The sequence below is a fragment of the Tursiops truncatus genome, chromosome 21, assembly GCF_011762595.2.
Source record: "Tursiops truncatus isolate mTurTru1 chromosome 21, mTurTru1.mat.Y, whole genome shotgun sequence".
NCBI classification, from domain to species: Eukaryota; Metazoa; Chordata; class Mammalia; order Artiodactyla; family Delphinidae; genus Tursiops; species Tursiops truncatus.
Genome location: NC_047054.1, coordinates 3,661,970 through 3,682,746, shown reverse-complemented (window position 1 = coordinate 3,682,746; position 20,777 = coordinate 3,661,970). Strand labels below are relative to the sequence as shown.

The 20,777-nt window shown below is 34.9% G+C and overlaps 1 long non-coding RNA gene across 1 annotated transcript in view; it reads right to left on the bottom strand.

Moving 5' to 3' along the window:
* Positions 1-17,312, bottom strand: part of LOC141277487 (uncharacterized) — a 46,492-nt gene extending 29,180 nt beyond the window's left edge. Inside the window, exons 1-2 of the long non-coding RNA XR_012328963.1 lie at positions 17,272-17,312; positions 6,842-6,959 (exon numbers count right to left, since the gene is read on the bottom strand). This is a non-coding gene — a long non-coding RNA (uncharacterized lncRNA). The remainder of the gene's footprint in view (positions 1-6,841; positions 6,960-17,271) is intronic.
* Positions 17,313-20,777: the final 3,465 nt, after the last annotated feature.

The following is a 20,777-nucleotide window of genomic DNA, read 5'->3' as shown; positions in this document are numbered from 1 at the left end:
AAATAGAGTGAAGTTTGGAAAGAGTTTTTTTGTAAATCGTAATTAAATAAGCAGAATGATCAATAACTGGACAATGTGTTATAAAGATTATGGAAAAAAGCTATTAATTTGATAGAAATTTATAGAACTAGAAAATGTTCTATTTCTAGAAAGAAAATAAAGTAGCAATTGAAGTTTAAAAGAAACCATTACTTTTAAAAAATACATTATATTTTGTATGGAGAAAAATACTAACAGAAGAACCTAAAATATAAAGGTAAAGGGTAATAGAAATGAAAAAATATTTTTATATATTAATATATTTTAAAATAAATTATCCTGTTAATAAACTCATTTAATCAGTAAACACAGAAAGTTAAAATGCAGAACAAAATTCTTGACATTTTCTCTATAGTTTTCAATTAAAAAGAGAAAATAAGAAGGCTAGATTTTTTTTTTGAGAAAACCGTAAATGTAATTGTCAGTCATATTGAAAATTATAAAGGGAAAGAAATAATTGAATGATGCCTCAGGCACTGAATGTGGTTTCTTCTTCTGTTCATGGTTGAAATGATTTGTATGATTTCATTTGCTATCAAGCTTGAAAAATTTTAATAGCTTTTGAGTGGCAAAATTTCAAAATATTGTGTATGACTAGTCATGTGATGCAATATATTTTAAAATACATTCTGCACTGAAGTTATACATAAATCTTTTTAAATTGTCCAGAAAGGGAGAAAAATAAAACATTGTTAACTGGTTTATATGATATTGTTTTTCTCATATTCAATATTCTTAAGGTTATGAAACATTAGGACTTTAAATGATATGAAACCATTATGCTTTCACAACTGTCCAATTGCCTAGTGTTATGATCACTGCAGAGTGTGTGTGTGTGTGTGTGTGTGTGTGTGTGTGTGTGTTTGTACATGTGTTTGGACAACTATAGATACAAGCTACCTATGCTACCAACATTCCATTCTACTTAGCTTGTCAAATTTAGTTCACACTAAAATAATAACTATGATAATTGACAGTGACATGGTACACTAACCCATCACATCGTGCAATTCTGGGTTGGCATCTCAAATTTACTCTTAGAAATGTTATGTGTTTTTTTCTTTCCAAAAAAATCAAGGGAGATACTATATAATATTTTAAATACTTACAGGACAAAACATATTCTGGACTTATGTAAATCATACCTTAAGTAAACTTAAGGGTATATATACCTAAAGATAAAATTTGCTTATATAATGACAAGGGCAAGATTGTTGGGGTCTGGGTGCCAATGACCTTGTAAAATAGAATATGGAAATGATTTGCCTGGTTTTTAAAGAAGCGATTTAGGCAAAATTCTTGTATACTCCAAGCATATTGTCTATTATGTGTTCAAAAGCCATAATTATTTCAAAAGTAGACATTTGAGGAAACCAAATAATTAGTCCAGTACAGCTGGTATAAACACTACTGGCACAGACACTGCTATCATTAAAATTTTGGCAAACAATCTTATAAGCAATACACTTGGGCAAATCAAAGAAATTAAACACCTAAGTAATTTTTTATAACCTAAGGAAGTCTGCATAGAAGCCTCCTGATTATGCTCCTAAATGTAAGAAGCCTTAACAACATAAAGAGCAATCCAACGTTCCTTATTTTGTTGTTTATTTGAAAATCACCTTACATTTTACTTACTCAGAATTGCAGTGTATTTTACTTCAGAATATTTCTTCTGAACTCAATTATTTTCATAGTTTTTGTTATTCTGTGTAATCTACATACTTATTTTCAAATTTCTTTTTCTTCTTTTAATATTGTCTTTTTGTGAAATGATCATTCATACAAAAGACGGTATGAACTACACACACCCTTTAAAGAAGAACCATAAAATGAATACCTGTGCACACACTGACAAACCTAAGAAAGAAAACACTAAATGGAGTCTGCGGTCCGCTGTGTGCCTTGATCATAATTCCCTGTCTCACCCCAGAGTGATTCTGAATTTTGTGATTCATTGCTTTGCTTTATAGCTTTATCCTAATTACGTAATATTTTAAAAAATACATGTTGTTTCGTGTGTTTCTAATACCAATAGTATTATTCAATTTAATGAGGTTCAATAAAGGAAAACTTTCCTCTATGCCCAGTGGACTCTTCACCCATTTGGGAAAAGGGCATCACTCGAGAAAGGCCAGAGAAAGTCCTCAAAAGTGCAGGCCTGAAGCCAGTTTCCCTACTTGTATCAGTCTACGCATATTCCTGATTTTGTGTTTTGTACGAGTTTAGAATTACATATCATCTTGATAAGTAAAATATCTTGAATTTTATAGTGAAAACTTTATCCTATGTTATGATTTTTGCTGTCCAATTTGTATTGTCTGATGTGCCTAACACTATACAAGGATTTTCTAAAAATTGAACATTACCTAACATATATTCTTCCATTCATTCTGGGTCCTTATTCTTTAGATGTTTCTCATGCAAAAAGCATCTCGAGTGATACTTTTTACGTCATAACTAGACAATTCAGCCGACTTACTTTTATGATCACTGTTATTTGTAGACTTAAATCTAACAACATATTATGGGACTGTATCTGGCACCCCTATCCATTCTTTACTTTTGTATTTTATTTTTCTTCCTTACTTAACTTCTTTTGGATTAATTTTTACATTTTATTTCACTATAATTTTTTTCTCTTTTTGCTTGCATCTTACCTGCTCACAAACAAATTACGGATTTTTAACATTAAAATGTTTGCCTTTAACATGCTTTCATCAGAGTCATCTGACGTATCAAGCAGTTTCTGATTTATAAAAATTTATTTGGTTATATTACATATGGAGATTTCACTTCTGCATGGAATTCCTCCATCTCTCATCTACAAGTTAAACATATTAGGGATTTTAACACTGCGTCTGGTAACTATAATATATGCATCCTTGTGTCTGTTTCTAGTATCTTTTTCATATCTTTTCCACTGGTTTTCTATTATTTGATCTTATCTCCAAACATGTCTAGTAATTTTGTTTTAAGGCTGGGCATTAAGTATGAAAATAGTTAAGAGACTTTGGATAAAATTATCTTGATCTAGATATATATCTCCAGTCAGCCAAGTTGAGAAGAAAAATGTCACTTCATCCAGTCTTTCATGGAGTTAATTTAATGCTTGGTTCAATCATTCTAACTTCTATATTATTTTTATTTGCCTTTGCTGGGAGTGTGGAGCTATTCTGGGATCTCAAACAAAAACCTTTTTTGAGAAAACCTCCTTTTTGGCAGTTCCTGAATTCTCTACGTTTCTCCTTACTCCTTTGAGGCTGCTTAATTTCCCAATCTCCTCACTTAAGACCGCTGTCTAGTTGGCTGGCCTCTTGTGAAGCACAGCTTAGAAACTGGTAAATGCCTCTAGAGTAAAAGTGGCACAAAAAACTGGGTTTGCCATTCTGGAGTACATTTTCCTGTAGGACTTTCTTATAAAGGCTTCATTTTTAATAGCGATTTTAGGTTTACAACAAAATTGAGGAAGGTACAAAGATTACCCACATACCCTCTGCCCCACATATGCTCCCACTATCAAAATCACTCATCAGAATGTTCTGTTTGTTTGTTTTTTTACCAAGGATGAACCTACATCGACACGTCATAATTACCCAAAGTCGACAGCTTATCTTAGGGTTCATTCTTGCCGTTGTGTAGTCTATGGTTTTATACAAATATATAATGACATATTTCCATTATTATGATATCATACAGAGTAATTTCACTGCCCTAAAGAAACCTCTGTGCTCTGCCTATTCATCTTCCTCTCTCCTCCCACCCCAGGAAACCACTGATCTTTTTATTGTCTCCGTAATTTCACCTTTTCCAGAAGGTCATACAGTTGGAATCATACAGTTTGTAGCCTTCTCAGATTGACTTATTTCACTTAGTAATATGCAATTTAGGTTCCCCCATGTTTTTCACGGCTTTAGAGCTCATGTTTTTAGTGTTAAATAATATTACATGCTCTGAATGTACCACAGTTTATTTATTCATTTACCTACCAAAGGACATCTTGGTTGCTTCCAATTTTTGGCAATTATGAAGAAGGCTGCTATAAACATCTATGTGTGGGTTCTGTGTGGACATAAGACTTAAACTCCTTCAGTAACTACCAATGAGCACAATTACTGGATCATGGGGGTAAAAGTATGTTTGGTTTTGTGAGAAACTGCGGGTCTTCCAAAATGGCTATGTCACTTTGCATTTCCACCAGCAATAAATGAGAATTCCTGTTGCTCCACATCTTCACCAGCATTGCTGTTGTCCATTGTGCAAGCTGGCCATTCTAATACATGTGCGGTGGTATTTTATTGTTGTTTTAATATGTAATCCCCTGATGACATAAGATGAGGAGCATCCTTTTGTATGTTTTTTTGCCATCTGTATGTCTTCTTTGAGGAGGTGCCTGTAAAGGTCTTTGGACAACTTTTTTAACAGTTTTTTTTTGTTTCCTTATTATTGAGTTTTAAGAGTTCTTTGTATACTCTGGATAACAGTCTTTTTTTTGTTGTTGTTGATGTTGTTGTTGTTTTTTTGCGGTATGCGGGCCTCTCACTGTTGTGGCCTCTCCCGTTGCGGAGCACAGGCTCCGGACGTGCAGGCTCAGCGGCCACGGCTCACGGGTCCAGCCGCTCCACGGCATGTGGGATCTTCCCGGACCGGGGCGCGAACCTGTCCCCCCTGCATCGGCAGGTGGACTCTCAACCACTGAGCCACCAGGGAAGCCCTGGATAACGTTCTTTTATTAGATGTGTCTTTTGCAGATATTTTCTCCCAGTCTGTGAACTGCCTTCTGATTCTCTTGACATTGTCTTTTGCGAAGCAGACTTTTAAAAATTTTAATGAAATCCAGCTTATCAATTACTTATTTCTAGAATCACGTCTTTGGTATTGTATCTAAAAATGCATCACCATACCCAAGGCCTTCTCTAATGTTATCATGCAGAAGTCTTTAGTTTCATGTTTTACATTTAGGTCTATGATCCATTTTGAGTTCATTTCTGTGAAGGGTGTAAGGTCTGTGTCTTGATTCATTCTTTTGTATGTGGATGCACAGTTGTTCCATTTGTTAAAAGTCTATCTCTGCTCCACTGTATTGCCTTTGCTCCTTTGTGAGAGATCAGTTGTCTATATTGAGGGTCTCTTGTGTTCCACTGATCTATTTATCTTTTTTTCCCTTGTTGTTGCCATACCACACTGTCTTGATTACTGTAGCTTCACACTATGTCTTGAACTCAAGTAGTGTCTCCTATAGGTTTTTAGTCTCTCAATCCCTCATTGACTTTGTAACCATGAATCCTAACCTTTCAGTTCTTTGACACAGTGAATCAGCCAATTTTTGCTTGGATTCTTGATCTCATTCTTCTAGCAAATCATTAAATGCCTCAAGAGAAATCCCAATATAGGGTGACCCATCCATTCTGTTAGCATCATTCGTACTCAAACGTTGACATTTCAATTTCTAAAACTATTTTTGTTTATTTGTGTGTTGTTTTTCATTTAACTGTTTTCATCTGGTATCTGTTTAAGTGTATGTCTTGAACTAAAAACTAAATTGATAGTTTTTCAATTAGCTAACTATCTACCTGACAAATTATACAAACTGGCCTGCTTTGTACCCCTGACTTTTATATGACAATTATTACACTGTCAAGTAATATATACAAGGTTCTGTGTAAAAGATGCTTATTTTACTGAAAAATCTGTCTGTATGATTTGTTTTCAGTCATTTAGGTTTTTTTTTTTTTTTTGTGGTACGTGGGCCTCTCACTGTTGTGGCCTTTCCCGTTGTGGAGCACAGGCTCCGGACGCGCATGGCTCACGGGCCTAGCCGCTCCGCGGCATGTGGGATCTTCCCGGACCAGGGCACGAACCCGTGTCCCCTGCATCAGCAGGCAGACTCTCAACCACTGTGCCACCAGGGAAGCCCCATTTAGCTTTTAATACACCTTAATAACACACATAAAATTGTACCTTCTTACTCTTTATTTTGTAAAAATGTGTACATTTTTTCTTATTGATATACTGATATTGTTATTGATATATTGATGGATGATTAAAATAATTTGCCATTTTAAAAATATTACAGGGCTTCCCTGGTGGCACAGTGGTTGAGGGTCCGCCTGCTAATGCAGGGGAGGCGGGTTCATGCCCCGGTCCGGGAGGATCCCACATGCCGCGGAGCGGCTGGGCCCGTGAGCCATGGCCGCTGGGCCTGTGCATCCGGAGCCTGTGCTCCGCGACAGGAGAGGCCACAGCAGTGAGAGGCCCGTGTACCGCAAAATAAATAAATAAATAAATAAGTAAAAATGTTACAATACAATTATTTTTCATTGCAGTTACCAATTACTTATATTTAACATTGGAAGAAATAACATTTGTAGAATAGTCTTTCCACCTTACAATATAATAAATTAATTCCACTGGACAAAAAATAACATTTTAACCTTAGTTTAGTTTCTGATTGGATTTAAGGTGCTTGTGTGTAAGTAAGGTGATTATTTTATTTGGTTTTTTGGTATCTTTTGAGATTGCAAAAATTGTTTAATTTATGGTTGCTGTTTATTTTACCAGCTTTAAATTATCGACTATTCCAGGGATAAAATGTATCCAACCACTACTACTGTTACTTTTAAAAAATGTTTTAGTAAATTTACTAATAGTAAATAGTATTTAGCATTATCAACTTCACGTTCATATTATATTAATCTGTATTTGCTATGTATCATATTACAGTCAATGTATAGAACATGTGGATAATCTATAGTTTCCCTAAAAGTAAATTGTAGTAGGCCATAACCTAGTAGCAAGTTACCTTGAACGCAGCCATTGCCTGGTATAAAAAGTAGCAACTTTTCTGGCCATTCCTTCCCATTGATCACTTTGACCGTTGAACTCCAGATATGCTCATGAGTGATACTGGGATACGTATCCTATATTCAATGATAAAACAATAATAAAATAATGACTAACAACTTAGAAACAATTTAAGTGCCATAATGAACAATGACATTATGTAACCCATATCTATTCTGCCCTAGAATGTTTACAAAATCAGTTTGCTGACGGATAAGAAAAATCTTGTGGTGTACATGTGGGGCTGTTACTTTGAATTCATTTATTCAGTAATTATTGAGCTCTTTACTAAATAGTGGGGAATTGGCGCTAAACAAAACAAAACACAACAAAACAATATTATCTATCCTTTTAGAGTTTATATCCCAGTGTGGAGATACAAGTAACAAGCACAATAAACAAGTAGGTTATATAATAGGTTATAAGTGTGATGTAGAAAAGTGTTACTGAGACAGGGGATAAGGTGGGGAGAGGACTACCATTGCGTATGTGATGCTCATGGCAGATCTCACCAGGAAGCCAGGATTGTTGCAAAATGCTGAAAGAAGTAAGGGAGCCAGCCATCGGGAGAGCTAGCATGGGGCATTTTGAGGAAATGCAGGAAAAGAAACCTATCTATCTAGCTTCCATTCAGGGGAAAGGAGAGGAGAAACTCAGGGCTGGGCATTAGAGAGGCAGACTTGCATCAGGCCTAGAAGAGAAGATTCACTGTTTTGCTACGAAGAGTTTGCACCTATGGCCACCCTGTATGACCCTGACCTCTGAGGACAAATAACCTGGGGTGGAGGTAGCTAAATGCCTCACTCGAGATGCTGACAAACAAACTGAAGAATTTTTAGGATGGGACTGTTTGTGCACTTTGTTAATAGGCCAGGTAGTGTGATCCCAGCGTCTTCACTACTCTTTTGGTATTTCATGAAGCAACTGATGACGCAGAATTTGTGGCGGCTCCTTCAGATTATATAGGTGGTGAAGGCCAAGCTGTAGTGCCTGACTCGGGGGCTGCTATGCATGACACAGCATGAGGGTAAACTGCAGCTGATCACACCCAGGCTTGGAGTACCTCTGCAGGTGTGGGAACGGATGGGCCAACACCTGTGTGGGAAAGTCAGCATGTGGATGATGCGCAAGGGATTAATGTCACTGTTCACAAGAGTACCAAGTGAGTGAAGCCTCTGAGCGCTGGTTCTAGTCATTTAAATCTCAGCAGGACAGGGGACAGGAAAAAAAAACAACAACAGACAAGTGCATGGAATTACCATATTACAGATGGATCCAGCCATATTGCTAGAATTACAAATTTTATATATGGAGCACATTGTGATGAATTATATTATTTAAATTCTAGCTTCAGATGCTAATTCTGAAAGTCAAGATCTCAAAATGTGGCATTACATCATGCATGTAATAACGGTCAAATTTTAGCAGGAAGCAGTGGACAGTCAAAGCATTCAGATCTCTGTGAAATAGAAAATGGCAAACACCGAAAGGAAGGAGTAGACATAGGATGGTGTGACAACTGTAATCACCCCTTCTTTTTTTCATTCTAGCTGTCACTATCAGGATGATGATCACTGGACAGACTGGAAGCATCAGACATTGGGAGAAATGTTTAACCCGGATGGTGTCACTTTTTAAAAATTTTATAAGTGGGAGATAAGATAATGTCTCATTAATCTAGCTTTAAAATCCCTGATTAAAGATGAAAAGATGGGACACACCAAGGCCATATTGCAGGGAAATGTGTGCTAGATGTCATGAACTACTGTAAGGCGCTTGCTTTTTAATAGGCTGTACACAGGGCACAGGAAAAATAAAACAAGTAATGTGATAAGCCTGGTGTCCTCATGTTAAACTTGCTGCAGGTGGAATGTTATCTCTTAACAACCTCAATTAGATACTGCCCTAGGGGACCAGAAGAAATCGGCAGGCCATCCTAACATGTGGACTAGCGATGGAGTTACAAATCATATTCCATTATCATCCTGAGGACCATCATCTCATCCTTGACTTGAATCTACTCCTATTAGTACAGTTTAAATTAAATGAGCTTTCTGATATTATTGCCATTTTTCTTACTAATTTCGAACATAATATTTACTTATTTTATAATAGTTTCTTCCTGATTTTCATGCTAAGTTATGTATTCTCTCTTCTGACTTTCCTAATATCGTTTGGTTTTCTTGGAAATAAGATGGATAATTTGACCTCATTTCCATTAAATTTGATATTGTTAGATTTAGCCCATCTTTCTTGAATCACTTGATGCAACATATTTTATTCGCTCCCCACCACAATACTGTTGCACATTTTATCATTAGGTCAACTCACTAATAAACATGTTTTATAGAACAAGGATGATGACCACCCTGTAGAATATAGTAAGGCTCTCTTTATCTAATATACATAATTACAAATTCTGTTTTCAGGCAAAATATAGTATGTCATTATAGAAAAGTATAATTTGTCATGAAGAATGAAGGGATTCATTTATTGGGTTTTTGAATTTTGGGGGGATTTTATTTTAATCAGCTTTTTAAATAATTTTCATAACAATTGAGAAGATTGCAATTTTTCCAACCTATTTCTTGAAAGAAAGGTAAAAGGGAACCCTCTTAAGTTATAATACCAGCACTGACCCCTACAAATCCTACAAATTAAGAATCACAACAGAGATTAATTTCAATACTAGTTATGACAAGTGATAGTTTCTCCAATTTTTTGAGATATAGTATATATCTCACAGTATATACATATATATAGAGAGACACACACACATATATATACACACACACATATTTCAAAGAATGAAGAGAAAGAGTCTTGAATACTCTGTGCTTATAGTAGACATAATTAACAGAAAAAAGTCAATATCCCTCTGGCATGCACTTTCATCAAGGACACTATTTACTAAATTCTCTTTTGAAAATTAACAGCAGTGTAAATACTTCTTCTAATCTCCAAAGTCATTCTGTCATTATTATTTTACAAGAACTTTTAATTAGATTAAAAAATCACATTTTGATTAAGTAGTACCAACACAAGTATCTCAGAATTATAAATATATAAATTAACGCCCCAAAATCAGAAATGTGTGTATTTTTATTAATAATATAAAAAAATCAGGTTTTTTTTTAGGGACAAAGTGCTTCCTCCAGCCTTGGTGGCCCCTACATTCCGGAGGTGGCTCGTTATTGAAGCATCAAGAGCACCGACGACGGAGAAGCGCTGACTGTGGCACAGCGACTGGGAGGTGCAGGGGGCTTGTCTTGACACCACGTTTAAGGAGCAGATGCACTGCTTTTATTTAAACTCTGTGCTGATGCGGGATCTGGGCATAATGATGTTGGCATGAAGCCCTCTCTAAGCCTCCCCTTGAGTTGGCCTATTTAGCAGCGAGCAAATGCTTCCGTGGCCACTTCCCGGAAGGGAAGGCTATTTCACCTCAGAGGATGCTGAGGATGCTAAGGAAGCCAGTAGGGAGAGGGTGGGGAATGCCTGAACTATACTCGGTCCCAGATTGCCACCAAAGCCGAGGAGGTTAAGAGCAGGCAGCAGAAGCTCCTGGGTGCAGGCCTGGAATTTCCCTGACTAGGTTCCTAGAGAGACTGGGCTGCAGCTGGGTGGAACGACTGGGTCCAAGGAGTAGATGAGGCGGGGCCGCCTCCACGTACACTCGAGATGTCTGGGATAAATCGTGCACTCCTGTGCCTGAGGGGAGAGAGGGATCATAGCACCTCTGATCATCACTGTTTACGAGCGTGTGGATGTAAGCGCAGACTGAGTGGACTCTGTGAGGCAAGAGGACTCATCACCTTTGCTGTCCTAAAGTGACGTGAACCTCAGTGAGCGGCCTTGCCTGTCAGAAAAGCAACCCTGCAGCAACGCATCACACAGAAACCTTCCTCCCCCATGTAGCGCCTCCTGATAATCAACTGTCTAATCAGTAGGTCATTACAGGCTGCTCCTCCGGAGAAGGGTTCTTTCCCTTCTCCCTCAGCCCCTCTGCCACCCAGCATGGGTTCACAGGCTAATTCCTACTGACCATCATTCTCATACATTGTTGGCAATTAAGTAAGTAGAGTTGATTTACCATATTATATTAGTTTCAGGTGTAACACTCATAAATTTTTAAATAACTCTTCCTCGGCCAGGCTTTCTCTATGCTGTCCGTAACCAAATATAAAATTTATTTCTCTTCTAAAACCCTGTACTATAGGCTTACATATGAACATAATTTGTCGCTTCATAGTAACTGGTTTATCTGGATTTTAAATACATCAAAGGCAAAATTGCATTATTTTCACAACTATATACCCAGCACCTACCTAATCATTTTCTTAATGGTAGAACTAAGGTATCAGTCTCTCTGTATCCATTGATAATGTTTAATAGACTAGAGAAAAGGTGAAGGAAATTTATTTCCTATTTTGTAACACAGTAACTGAAGACCACATATGAATTTCAGCTAAAATAGAAGCATTTTAGTTCTATAAAACACAAATGTAATACTGTTTTGAGTAGAAAATGTTGAAAACGTAATTCTGGAACTATATACAATAGAAACAGTGAATTCTATTTTGAAAATAATAAGATTTGGGAAGGAAGCGTTGTTGACAGAGGATTTACTCTGGGGCAGTCCACTCCCCACATGGCACATTTTCTTACACTCATACACCATGCAGGTCACCGTGCTAACAATCTTACCTCTAAAAACAAAGGTACTTAGAAGAGTCTGGGAATGGATATGGCCTAAATACATACAAGACAGAACACTCAGAGCCAATGTGTGCTGGGTCAAAGAGAGCAAACGGCGAAGTACGGGATAAGAAGCATATTAGCATTGCTCTCACGGTTTTATACAGCCTGTATGCATAGCATTAGTGTTCTTCAATGTTTAATAAATGATGTTGATTGCTCCAAATGTTCTAATCTTCTCTAAGAGAAAACAGCTGCATCCAGAGTGTTACTGAGCAATCTTCATGGAGTGGAAGTGACTGAGCCAGAACTGAGACTGGCCAAAGGTGGGGACAGCAGCTTTCTGGGCAGCAGTTCCTTCCCTTTGAGATTCCTCTTTCAGAACTAACTGCTGGAAGTTTGGAGTTCTGATTAAACGGGGTGAGAGGAGATATCGTATCCCTTTCACTGATGTTGGTCATTTTAATCAGCATCTTTATCAGGATCACCACGATTTTTTTATAAGTTACAGGTCTGGGCTCCATCTTAGACCTACTGAAGCAGACTCACAGACACTGCGGTCCAAAGAAAGGAACTTAACAGGATCACCAAATGATTATTGTGCCTACTCCCTTCTAGAATTGCTTTTCACTCATGAAAGTATGAAAGGATAAAAATAGAAAAAAAAATCCAAAACAAAGTTGTTTTTTTTAAAAAACTCAGATGTAATCAGTAGGTCCAAACTTAACTAATAAACTTGCCTCCTCAAGAAAATAGAAAATATCATAAAATAAGTTCTGAGAACACTTATGTTCCCCTCATGAGACACAATTAAGCAAAATGTGCTACAAGAAGAGGAAGAGCAAGCATTTAGCAGGACAGCAAACTTCACAATACTAAAAATTAGATTTATCTGTGGACCTCTGAAAACAAAGTAATCCCTGACCCCTTTCCCAGAAACACTAATTTAATTGGCCTTAGTCTGTGACACAACCTAGGATTCCAAGTTTTTCTTATTTCCAATTCCTAGTTGATTCTAATGAGTTGTTAAGATTTAGGAAATAGTACAAAAGGCAAACACCAAACAAAAGAACGTTGGTAAAACTGCAAGACAAAATGAAGCCATATGAAACTTCAGTGGTTTTGAACTTTTATCCACTAAGTAATTTAGCATCAAAATAGAACTGTTAGAGATATAAGGATAAGTTGGCAAGAACATGAATTTAGATGGAAACACGTTAAACTGGTATTCTTGATACTTGTAGATCAAATAAGAAAAAAGAAACAAAATATAGTCATTTTATAATATAACTAAATAAGAATCAGAATATAGTAGTGTCCCATTAAATAGCCAATATTAACTGCAGAGATACATAGCTTTTGTGAGGCAGTAATAGAATATTATTTAATAACAAATAACATTACTAATGTTACAAAATAAGCAATAAATTAAGCCTAATTTAAAAAAAAAAGATACTCTGGCATCATTCTCTGACTAGAAGGTAAAGTTGAAAAATGAAATTAAAAATAAATTTTAAAATAAACAGAATACATTTTTTCTAAATATCCTCTATTTTGAAGCAAAAACAAATGTACATTGACCATATTCGGTATGTGCCATGATTTTCAACCCATTAAAGCTCTGATGCAAACTGAAGGTAGAACATCTGAGTGTCATTTGGCTAAAAAGGAGGGGAGTATGACCGAATGATTCTAATCCACTATTCACATTACTCGCCACTTCCTAAGAGCTTAAAGTCTTTAACTGAGAGAGATAAAACATGCTATCCTTTGAGAACCATAGGGTCATTTTACATCTTCTGTGTTCCCAACACTGTGTTAGGAATTAGGGTTAAATGGATGCTGTGCCTTGAAGAAATCCCTGTCTAGCAAACATTGGGAACTTTGAATACTTTAATGAACATCATGAAAAAGGAAACTGGTATTGCCTAAAGGCAAACATCCTTCCTGAAAATAAGATGAATAGGTAAAGCCAAAATAAACTAATAGTGCAATATATTACATATCTTCTAACACATGAATTGGTAATTTTTTTAACACCTTTATTGGAGTATAATTATTTTACAATGGTGTGTTAGTTTCTGCTGTATAACAAAGTGAATCAGCTATACATATACATATGTTCTCATATCTCCTCCCTCTTGTATCTCTCTCCCTCCCACCCTCCCTATCCCACCCATCTAGGTGGTCACAAAACACCGAGCTGATCTCCCTGTGCCATGTGGCTGCTTCCCACTAGCTATCTATTTTACATTTGGTAGTGTATATATGTCCATGCCACTCTCTCACTTTGTCCCAGCTTACCCTTTCCCCTCCCCGTATCCTCAAGTCCATTCTCTAGTAGGTCTGTGTCTTTATTCCCGTCTTACTCCTTAGCCCTTCTTCATGACCTTTTTTTTTTTCTTAGATTCCACATATATGTGTTAGCATACAGTATTTGTTTTTCTCTTTCTGACTTACTTCACTCTGTATGACAGACTCTAGGTCCATCCACCTCACTACAAATAACTCAATTTTGTTTCTTTTTATGGCAGAGTAATATTCCATTGTATATATGTGCCACATCTTCTTTATCCATTCATCTGTTGATGGACACCTAGGTTGCTTCCATGTCCCGGCTACTGTGAATAGAGCTGCAGTGAACACTGTGGTCCGTGCCTCTTTCTGAATGATGGGAATTTTAAAAGCACCATATTTGATTATGACAGTCCTCTCTTATTGAAATTCATGAATTTATAATTTTATCTTTTGAAGTAAAATTTATAAAGGTATTTTGTTCATTTGAAATTTAATAATACATTGCTGAGCTATTCGAACAACTGTTTTATGTGAACAGCTATAACATATTTAAAATAGTTATTTTAATACTTTATCTGATTCTGAAGAATTTCCTAACTCCTAGTAAAAGAATGTCATATTAACACAAGAAAAAAATAGAAACAGACCCTAGTTTGTATTCATGGAGTTGGCATGTTTAGAGAAAGTACCATTATCCAATAAATTACTTATTGGGTAACACTTCGGAAAATGTTAAAATGTTTTTGTGCTTCATATTGTCCATTGAAATAAATCACAAATGGAATTAGTTGTATTTGAATGTAATATGGTAGCTATGAATCCACCTGTACTTTTGAACAAATGTTCGATCTGCAGATATGTATTAATTAATCTACATGTCCCTATTGATTTGACATTCTACATTTATATTAAGTTCAAAAAATGCTTGGGATTTTTAGATACTATTAAGGGATAGATTATTATTTTATTTGAAATATATCCATGGGTGTGATTCTTATGTGGATAAAACCATCCTTACTAACAGACGAAAGAAAGCAAAAACTAAAACAGAAAAAGAAGAGAATGAAAACAAAAGAAAAAGAGAATAAAAAGAAAGAAAAAGAGACCGAGAGGCCAAGTCGTCCTGACATTCTTGTTTGTAGTTCCAGCGGTTTTTAAGGTATAGATATATTTCTGTCCTTGGGTATCATGAGATATCAGTGTCTGGTTAATAAATTCTCCTTCCCTGCCTAAAGTTGCGTTGGACTTTTTATTATAACCAAATATTTACTCTGTGATATAAATCACAAAGTGATATTCTAATTAAAGCATGTGAATAAGATGCTGGGACAAGTATTACTTTTACTAAGGCTCAATAAATGAAGAATATATTCTCTGTATGGGTTCATCAGTTTTAAAACTGCCACTTAAATGTCTTTTCTTAAATATTTGATTTTATATAATTAAAATCATGTTTAACTATTCAATGACTTATTTCTTTAAAATTACATAAAATAGAAAAATCACGCTTATGGTATGAACCTTAATTGACACCATTCACAACAGATTAAGGCAAGACTATTTTTCTGTTAGCATCTCTCTTGTTTACTAAGAAAGGGAACAACACTTTAAGTGTCCTATTAAAGAAAAATCTACAATGTAGATTAATATATACAGTGATTTCCAAATAAACTCCATTTGCAGTATCTTTGATTACATTATAAATCATTATTAAGTCAATAATTATAACTTCAGTTCTCTCCTTTTTGAAATCTCTTTCAACAACTACCTGCTACATAAAGTTATCAGGATAACTGTCTAGTACTGCATATTAAAAAAATATGACTACATGTTAAAATAATTATATTAAAATCAGTAACCACTGTTGAATTATTTCAGCTTATTGGGGGAATTTTAGCTACATATTCTCATGTTTAAGTGTTTAACTCTAAGATTAAATAATGGAATTTTGTCCGTGCATTCAAGGATCAGTTGACAATTAAACACTATAAAGATTTAGGAAACATTCCCTAAAAAATAATGAGCCAAATTCGATGTGTTGTGAGCTTTTGACAAATAAAGGAAAGAAACAGAATTACTGCCCTATGTAAGCAAAGAAACAGCATGCATACTATAAATGATTTGAGAGTTTATAATATGAAGTATTAATAATTGATAACATTTTTTCATTAAATCAGTTGTAGCTGATAATTACTGAAACATAAGATTTGAGTCACTATTATTTAACAAAGTATTTTTAAAATTATCATTGTGTGTATGTTGTTTCATTTTATTTATCTGCTATATCAAGGAGCAAATTATTAAAAAATGGTAACTTAAAATGTCACATTTTCCGTGATAATATCTTTACAAAATTTTAAAATGATGATGACAATACCTGTTTGTGAATTTCAGATTCTTCATCATGGACAATAAAGGTTATATCATGATTCATGAAAAGCAGTTTACAATCTTGTTTCAAGTGTAGGAGTATCAATTTTGTCTGTTTTACATATTGAGACACTGCATATTATTTCATTGTAGGAACCTCCTCTTCCGACCAACCCCAACTCACTTATGAACATATTGAAAAAACTACTCTCCTAGGCTTAACGTAACGCAATTTGAGTAACAAAAGATCACATGGGTTTTGGAACGAGGCTGTCTCAAGTCTTGGCTCTACTAATTCATAACTTCTTAATAACTTGGTTCTTAAGATATAATAGTCACGTATAAATAGCCATGTAGATACTCTGCAACAACCAAATGGCCCCTCCATGTGTTTATCCATAATAGGTAGGTAGGTCTTTTGAATAATGACTTTATTAATGTTTGTTAAATCAAGCTTTTCCATATGACAAATCCGGGTGATGATTTTGAGGTCATTTGTGATCATTCTATACCTTTAAGTACAGTTAGTATCACCTATAACTTCATCTAGTCTATCTTTTAGAATATTATATATTTTATGACATGATATGGCAGGAGAATTCCTTGAAGACATTTAGAACAAACTGAGAACTGTCAAAATTAAGTCTATTATATGTGTTTGGTTTCACATCCACTAATTACACAACTAGTGGTTTTATTGGAATTTCAGGAAGCAGCACACATATAGATATTTGTCAATTACCAAGAGGTTTATTTCTCATTATTAATCCATGCTCCCCTAAAATATTCATGGAATGGTATATACATTTGGGGCCTCCTTTCTTTTACTCATTCCTTCTCTTTTGGGAAATGATGGTTCTTACCCTTTCCCTTATATATTTATACTCCCCAAGCATCTATTAAGCTTCAGACTGAATGTAAGCTTCTCTAAGTCTTTTCCAGACATACACACCCTTTCCTTATTACTAACTTATTTAGGAGTCCTTTTCCATTGCTTCATTATTGCCATCATTGATTTCTCACCTTGTAATTGTTATCTTGTTTCTCTATTTCTCATATTTTTAGTGCTTCGAGGACAGAAACTATTAACTATCTTTGTTTTCCTGATGAGAAGAAAGGTGATTAGCACACAATAAGTTCTTAATAAATATTTGTAAAATTTAAAAGTGAATAAATGAATATAAGAATCAGAGAATGTTAAAAAAAAATAGAAGGAATGCTTGTGTGATTAATTGTTAAGACTCTGGCCAGTGTGAACTATATTCTATGACTAATTTTTTAAGTTTGGTTTACAACTTGTAAACACATAGGAAGAAAAAAGATACAAAAAGATACAAGTAGACTGACAATAGTTCCAAAAATTGAAATAAAATAGAAAGCATGTTAAGATAGGAATGAAAAGACAGTGACAGGATTTTAAAAAATCAAATGTGGCAGGAGTATATACAGGTTGAAATGATGAGGTTTAGTACTTAACTCTGAATTAGTCTGCTTCCTTTCCTTTTCCAGTTATTGCCAGTAGATTTGGGAATAAGAAAGAGGCACCGGCACAAATGTTACACAAAAATGTTACTTTCAGTGCAGCAAGTTAGTATGTGTGCTATACACTTGTATGATATGTGTTGAGACACAATGAAGAGAAACTCATGAGAGTATGTGGAAAATATCAATTAAATTTAATTTTTAGAAGCAAGAGTTTTGAAAGTGATTAATAATTACTTTTAATAAAGAACAGTTCAACTTTTATCAGTTTCTTTTAAATATTAGTAAGGATTTAGTCCATAAATAACTTGTTCTCAAAAAGAAATTGCAGGCCATGATCACAAACTATATTTATATATATCATACATACACAAAAAACAACTTTAAGTAGATGATAATTTTCAACTATTTTGTGACAATCACTGTGGTATATATTAATTTCCATTAGTCAAAGCCAAACTGTAAAATTTGCAATTTTTACCATGACAACCTGTTAAATCTGTCATCCTTCTTCAGTATATACATGTATCCTCATGATTAATCATTTCTCTTTAATGACCAAATTAATTACATATACTATAAGAACAATTTACAATTTCTATGTGGCTCTAAGGTCATCTTTTGCTAAAGAGCAGAAAACTTTCTTCTAAGTTGTCATGAAAGTGAAAAAGGAAATCATGTTGAATGGAAAAATCAGGGAGAATAATATCCTAAAGGTAGGGATCTTAAATGCCAAGTGCCCTTTCTCAGCCTCAGCCATTCATTCTGAAAATGGCCTATCAAAAAAGCTTAGAGGGAGCAGTTTAATTACTGTTCCTTTGACATATGTAATACATTTTCAGTAGCAGGTCCATGCATTTATTTAAGGCCAAATGTTTTACACCAAAACTGTCCTCTAAGGTATTTCTTTCTACCATCTTTCCCCACTTGGACTACCCAGCCAATTTTTTTAAATAACCCTGTCTTTTTTGGAGATATTTTAAAACAAGCCTTTAATCATGTTCCTTTTTAGGAATAATACAACCCAGGAATGGAATTAAGAGAATAGCCTTACTCACTTTTAAATACTGACTTAATTTAAAATATTTAATTGTATCTACATTTTATGCCTTTATCTATACATCTACGCTTTTCTAATTATTTTCTACACTGTGTCTATGTCTGTATGGATACTTACTTCTGCCTGCTAGATTTCTGTATCTTTATTCATTACATAGATAAGGGTCTGGACATACATAAAGAAATCAATGACCAACTTCCTTCAGTGGATGGCCCAAGGGCAGAGTCCTTCTTCATTCACAGTGCATAGCACCATCCCTGAAACATCTCAGGGACTCATAAGTAGTAATTCAATAAATAGACAACACCTTCTAATTATGTATCGTAATAAGAATCAAAACACTAATTTTCCATTTTAAGTAGCTATCTTAGATTTAAAGAAATATTAGGTGAAAAAACTATACACAGGTGACTCTTGAACAACCCAGGTTTGAATTGCCCGAGTCCACTTAAGTGCAGATATTTTTCAATAGTAAATACTACAGAAATATATGATCAACGGTTAGTTGAATCCGGGGATATGGAACCCTGGGTCAGTTACAAGTGGATTTTCAACTGCACAGAGGTCAGTGCCCCTAACCCTCACATTGTTCAAGGGTTAACTGTATACACATACCCTGCATTTATTAGCCCTTATCCTGTTCTAAAGATCAAGTCATATAAGTTTTTGAAGAACTAAAAGTCTCTTTAAGAACTGTCAATGTATCATTAATAGAAGTTTTGAAGTTTACTCAGACAAATAAGATAGCAAGTATATAGATGGACAGAGATAGATATCTATATACATACAACTATCTGTCTATCTATCCATCTTTTGACCAATTTGGGGGGGGATAGGGGGAAGGGCGGGGAACTACAGCAACAAAATCAAGAAATTTAAATAAACCTGGCAAAATTTCCCATCCTGCATGCAAATGCAACGCTCTGGTGGATCTAGCCTATGCAGCTATTTTTGCACACTTAATTTTTAATCTTAATGTGTTCTTCTATCACATACTGCTATAAGCAAAATATTTTTAATGACCTCATTCCTGGTAAAATCTGTCACTAAAAAGTATTAATTAGCAATCTCCCTCATTTATAAGGACTGTATGAATACTAGTTTCAAAAAAGGACTCGATGGGAAGACAACAATAATCAAGACTGATTCAGAGAATATTATACTAAAACAAACAAACAAAAAAAAACCTTTTATTAATCTACATAATCCCTCTTTGGTTTAATAGGATTTTAGCTAGCTCTCAATTTATGAGCCTCTCTGAATTTTGAAAGGCTTAAAGCTTTCTTCCAAGCAAGCAAAGTGGATTAAAATCAACCTTTGTGTTTTACAATTTGCATTTAACTGACCTATACTGTGAGTTTTGCTAAAGCCCATAAGTGTTTTCTTCCCTAGTAGCTGGCATCTCTCTAGAGTAAGATCATGAGATTCTATTTCCTTTGATATACTTCGACTTGCAAACACATTACATGAACAAAGTCCTTGCCAGATATTCTTTCTTCTCCCAACCCCCTAAAGCATGTCTCTGCTTTCAAACATTTCATACATAGCTCTTCATCTTTGTGGTGAATACTATCATTTAAGGAAAAAAGACACATTCTCTGAGAAAATCTGGAAATGGAAGAAATAGCTATTAATGAGATATCAATCAGATGTTAAAATAGGTCAATGCCATGATGAATTTTTCCTTTCTTTCTCAATATTTTATCTAAATTTCTAGTAGCCAATGTTGACAAAATGAAACACAGCCTTACTTTTGTATTGTCTGCACTGCTGACTCTTTGACATTCACAAGACTGCTGACTTATAGCTCTTTTTTAAAACAGAATCAAGATGTACATTTCTTTGATTTATGAAAGTAAAACAAAATATCGTGCATGCATTATACTGTGTAACTACTAAATTTTTTTATCACTTACGTAAAAATATAGGGTATATAAAATAAAGGAATAGGTAACATATTTTCACCTTTGTATTTTGGGGCTACAAA